Genomic DNA, 6,592 nt, shown 5'->3' on the forward strand with positions numbered 1-6,592 from the left:
ATTTACCTATAGCCAGGGTCCCACTCCAACACTCAGACATCATTTACCTATAGCCAGGGTCCCACTCCAACACTCAGACATCATTTACCTATAGCCAGGGTCACACTCCAACACTCAGACATCATTTACCTATAGCCAGGGTCACACTCCAACACTCAGACATCATTTACCTATAGCCAGGGTCCCACTGCAACACTCAGACATAATTTACCTATAGCCAGGGTCCCACTACAACACTCAGACATCATTTACCTATAGCCAGGGTCCCACTCCAACACTCAGACATCATTTACCTATAGCCAGGGTCCCACTCCAACACTCAGACATCATTTACCTACAGCCAGGGTCACACTCCAACACTCAGACATCATTTACCTATAGCCAGGGTCCCACTCCAACACTCAGACATCATTTACCTATAGCCAGGGTCACACTCCAATACTCAGACATCATTTACCTATAGCCAGGGTCACACTCCAACACTCAGACATCATTTACCTATAGCCAGGGTCACACTCCAACACTCAGACATCATTTACCTATAGCCAGGGTCACACTCCAATACTCAGACATCATTTACCTATAGCCAGGGTCACACTCCAACACTCAGACATCATTTACCTATAGCCAGGGTCACACTCCAACACTCAGACATCATTTACCTATAGCCAGGGTCACACTCCAACACTCAGACATCATTTACCTATAGCCAGGGTCACACTCCAACACTCAGACATCATTTACCTATAGCCAGGGTCACACTCCAACACTCAGACATCATTTACCTATAGCCAGGGTCACACTCCAACACTCAGACATCATTTACCTATAGCCAGGGTCACACTCCAACACTCAGACATCATTTACCTATAGCCAGGGTCCCACTCCAACACTCAGACATCATTTACCTATAGCCAGGGTCACACTCCAACACTCAGACATCATTTACCTATAGCCAGGGTCCCACTCCAACACTCAGACATCATTTACCTATAGCCAGGGTCACACTCCAACACTCAGACATCATTTACCTATAGCCAGGGTCACACTCCAACACTCAGACATCATTTACCTATAGCCAGGGTCACACTCCAACACTCAGACATCATTTACCTATAGCCAGGGTCCCACTACAACACTCAGACATCATTTACCTATAGCCAGGGTCACACTCCAACACTCAGACATCATTTACCTATAGCCAGGGTCACACTCCAACACTCAGACATCATTTACCTATAGCCAGGGTCACACTCCAACACTCAGACATCATTTACCTATAGCCAGGGTCCCACTCCAACACTCAGACATCATTTACCTATAGCCAGGGTCACACTCCAACACTCAGACATCATTTACCTATAGCCAGGGTCACACTCCAACACTCAGACATCATTTACCTATAGCCAGGGTCCCACTACAACACTCAGACATCATTTACCTATAGCCAGGGTCCCACTCCAACACTCAGACATCATTTACCTATAGCCAGGGTCACACTCCAACACTCAGACATCATTTACCTATAGCCAGGGTCCCACTCCAACACTCAGACATCATTTACCTATAGCCAGGGTCCCACTACAACACTCAGACATCATTTACCTATAGCCAGGGTCACACTCCAACACTCAGACATCATTTACCTATAGCCAGGGTCACACTACAACACTCAGACATCATTTACCTATAGCCAGGGTCACACTCCAACACTCAGACATCATTTACCTATAGCCAGGGGCACACTCCAACACTCAGACATCATTTACCTATAGCCAGGGTCCCACTACAACACTCAGACATCATTTACCTATAGCCAGGGTCACACTCCAACACTCAGACATAATTTACCTATAGCCAGGGTCCCACTACAACACTCAGACATCATTTACCTATAGCCAGGGTCCCACTCCAACACTCAGACATCATTTACCTATAGCCAGGGTCACACTCCAACACTCAGACATCATTTACCTATAGCCAGGGTCACACTACAACACTCAGACATCATTTACCTATAGCCAGGGTCACACTACAACACTCAGACATCATTTACCTATAGCCAGGGTCACACTCCAACACTCAGACATCATTTACCTATAGCCAGGGTCCCACTCCAACACTCAGACATCATTTACCTATAGCCAGGGTCACACTCCAACACTCAGACATCATTTACCTATAGCCAGGGTCACACTACAACACTCAGACATCATTTACCTATAGCCAGGGTCACACTCCAACACTCAGACATCATTTACCTATAGCCAGGGTCCCACTCCAACACTCAGACATCATTTACCTATAGCCAGGGTCCCACTCCAACACTCAGACATCATTTACCTACAGCCAGGGTCCCACTCAACACTCAGACATCATTTACCTATAGCCAGGGTCACACTCCAACACTCAGACATCATTTACCTATAGCCAGGGCACACTCCAACACTCAGACATCATTTACCTATAGCCAGGGTCACACTCCAACACTCAGACATCATTTACCTATAGCCAGGGTCCCACTACAACACTCAGACATCATTTACCTATAGCCAGGGTCACACTCCAACACTCAGACATCATTTACCTATAGCCAGGGTCCCACTCCAACACTCAGACATCATTTACCTATAGCCAGGGTCACACTACAACACTCAGACATCATTTACCTATAGCCAGGGTCCCACTCCAACACTCAGACATCATTTACCTATAGCCAGGGTCACACTCCAACACTCAGACATCATTTACCTATAGCTAGGGTCCCACTACAACACTCAGACATCATTTACCTATAGCCAGGGTCCCACTACAACACTCAGACATCATTTACCTATAGCCAGGGTCCCACTCCAACACTCAGACATCATTTACCTATAGCCAGGGGCACACTCCAACACTCAGACATCATTTACCTATAGCCAGGGTCCCACTCCAACACTCAGACATCATTTACCTATAGCCAGGGTCACACTCCAACACTCAGACATCATTTACCTATAGCCAGGGTCACACTACAACACTCAGACATCATTTACCTATAGCCAGGGTCACACTCCAACACTCAGACATCATTTACCTATAGCCAGGGTCACACTCCAACACTCAGACATCATTTACCTATAGCCAGGGGCACACTCCAACACTCAGACATCATTTACCTATAGCCAGGGTCCCACTACAACACTCAGACATCATTTACCTATAGCCAGGGTCACACTCCAACACTCAGACATCATTTACCTATAGCCAGGGTCACACTCCAACACTCAGACATCATTTACCTATAGCCAGGGTCACACTCCAACACTCAGACATCATTTACCTATAGCCAGGGGCACACTCCAACACTCAGACATCATTTACCTATAGCCAGGGTCACACTCCAACACTCAGACATCATTTACCTATAGCCAGGGTCACACTCCAACACTCAGACATCATTTACCTATAGCCAGGGTCACACTCCAACACTCAGACATCATTTACCTATAGCCAGGGTCCCACTACAACACTCAGACATCATTTACCTATAGCCAGGGTCACACTCCAACACTCAGACATCATTTACCTATAGCCAGGGTCACACTCCAACACTCAGACATCATTTACCTATAGCCAGGGTCCCACTACAACACTCAGACATCATTTACCTATAGCCAGGGTCCCACTACAACACTCAGACATCATTTACCTATAGCCAGGGTCACACTCCAACACTCAGACATCATTTACCTATAGCCAGGGTCCCACTCCAACACTCAGACATCATTTACCTATAGCCAGGGTCACACTCCAACACTCAGACATCATTTACCTATAGCCAGGGTCCCACTGCAACACTCAGACATCATTTACCTATAGCCAGGGTCCCACTCCAACACTCAGACATCATTTACCTATAGCCAGGGTCCCACTGCAACACTCAGACATCATTTACCTATAGCCAGGGTCCCACTCCAACACTCAGACATCATTTACCTATAGCCAGGGTCACACTCCAACACTCAGACATCATTTACCTATAGCCAGGGTCACACTACAACACTCAGACATCATTTACCTATAGCCAGGGTCACACTACAACACTCAGACATCATTTACCTATAGCCAGGGTCACACTACAACACTCAGACATCATTTACCTATAGCCAGGGTCACACTACAACACTCAGACATCATTTACCTATAGCCAGGGTCACACTACAACACTCAGACATCATTTACCTATAGCCAGGGTCACACTACAACACTCAGACATCATTTACCTATAGCCAGGGTCACACTACAACACTCAGACATCATTTACCTATAGCCAGGGTCACACTACAACACTCAGACATCATTTACCTATAGCCAGGGTCACACTACAACACTCAGACATCATTTACCTATAGCCAGGGTCACACTCCAACACTCAGACATCATTTACCTATAGCCAGGGTCCCACTCCAACACTCAGACATCATTTACCTATAGCCAGGGTCACACTCCAACACTCAGACATCATTTACCTATAGCCAGGGTCCCACTCCAACACTCAGACATCATTTACCTATAGCCAGGGTCCCACTCCAACACTCAGACATCATTTACCTATAGCCAGGGTCCCACTCCAACACTCAGACATCATTTACCTATAGCCAGGGTCCCACTCCAACACTCAGACATCATTTACCTATAGCCAGGGTCACACTCCAACACTCAGACATCATTTACCTATAGCCAGGGTCACACTCCAACACTCAGACATCATTTACCTATAGCCAGGGTCACACTCCAACACTCAGACATCATTTACCTATAGCCAGGGTCACACTCCAACACTCAGACATCATTTACCTATAGCCAGGGTCACACTCCAACACTCAGACATAATTTACCTATAGCCAGGGGCAACACTCCAACACTCAGACATCATTTACCTATAGCCAGGGTCCCACTCCAACACTCAGACATCATTTACCTATAGCCAGGGGCAACACTCCAACACTCAGACATCATTTACCTATAGCCAGGGTCCCACTCCAACACTCAGACATCATTTACCTATAGCCAGGGTCCCACTCCAACACTCAGACATCATTTACCTATAGCCAGGGTCCCACTCCAACACTCAGACATCATTTACCTATAGCCAGGGTCACACTCCAACACTCAGACATCATTTACCTATAGCCAGGGTCACACTCAACACTCAGACATCATTTACCTATAGCCAGGGTCACACTCCAACACTCAGACATCATTTACCTATAGCCAGGGTCACACTCCAACACTCAGACATCATTTACCTATAGCCAGGGGCACACTCCAACACTCAGACATCATTTACCTATAGCCAGGGCACACTCCAACACTCAGACATCATTTACCTATAGCCAGGGGCACACTCCAACACTCAGACATCATTTACCTATAGCCAGGGTCACACTCCAACACTCAGACATCATTTACCTATAGCCAGGGTCACACTCCAACACTCAGACATCATTTACCTATAGCCAGGGGCACACTCCAACACTCAGACATCATTTACCTATAGCCAGGGGCACACTCCAACACTCAGACATCATTTACCTATAGCCAGGGTCACACTCCAACACTCAGACATCATTTACCTATAGCCAGGGTCACACTCCAACACTCAGACATCATTTACCTATAGCCAGGGGCACACTCCAACACTCAGACATCATTTACCTATAGCCAGGGGCACACTCCAACACTCAGACATCATTTACCTATAGCCAGGGGCACACTCCAACACTCAGACATCATTTACCTATAGCCAGGGCACACTCCAACACTCAGACATCATTTACCTATAGCCAGGGTCCCACTCCAACACTCAGACATCATTTACCTATAGCCAGGGTCCCACTACAACACTCAGACATCATTTACCTATAGCCAGGGTCACACTCCAACACTCAGACATCATTTACCTATAGCCAGGGTCACACTCCAACACTCAGACATCATTTACCTATAGCCAGGGTCACACTCCAACACTCAGACATCATTTACCTATAGCCAGGGTCACACTCCAACACTCAGACATCATTTACCTATAGCCAGGGTCACACTCCAACACTCAGACATCATTTACCTATAGCCAGGGTCCCACTACAACACTCAGACATCATTTACCTATAGCCAGGGTCACACTCCAACACTCAGACATCATTTACCTATAGCCAGGGTCACACTCCAACACTCAGACATCATTTACCTATAGCCAGGGTCACACTCCAACACTCAGACATCATTTACCTATAGCCAGGGTCACACTCCAACACTCAGACATCATTTACCTATAGCCAGGGTCACACTCCAACACTCAGACATCATTTACCTATAGCCAGGGTCCCACTCCAACACTCAGACATCATTTACCTATAGCCAGGGTCCCACTCCAACACTCAGACATCATTTACCTATAGCCAGGGTCACACTCCAACACTCAGACATCATTTACCTATAGCCAGGGTCCCACTACAACACTCAGACATCATTTACCTATAGCCAGGGTCACACTCCAACACTCAGACATCATTTACCTATAGCCAGGGTCCCACTCCAACACTCA

The 6,592-nt window shown here is 46.8% G+C and overlaps 1 long non-coding RNA gene across 1 annotated transcript in view; it reads right to left on the reverse strand.

Moving 5' to 3' along the window:
- Positions 1-570: 570 nt before the first annotated feature.
- LOC127911329 (uncharacterized) overlaps positions 571-6,592 on the reverse strand; it is an 11,090-nt gene continuing 5,068 nt past the window's right edge. Inside the window, exons 2-7 of the long non-coding RNA XR_008077866.1 lie at positions 5,867-6,522; positions 3,736-3,858; positions 2,793-2,833; positions 1,852-2,302; positions 1,401-1,564; positions 571-1,318 (exon numbers count right to left, since the gene is read on the reverse strand). This is a non-coding gene — a long non-coding RNA (uncharacterized LOC127911329). The remainder of the gene's footprint in view (positions 1,319-1,400; positions 1,565-1,851; positions 2,303-2,792; positions 2,834-3,735; positions 3,859-5,866; positions 6,523-6,592) is intronic.

Source organism: Oncorhynchus keta, chromosome 24, assembly GCF_023373465.1.
Source record: "Oncorhynchus keta strain PuntledgeMale-10-30-2019 chromosome 24, Oket_V2, whole genome shotgun sequence".
Lineage (NCBI taxonomy): Eukaryota > Metazoa > Chordata > Actinopteri > Salmoniformes > Salmonidae > Oncorhynchus > Oncorhynchus keta.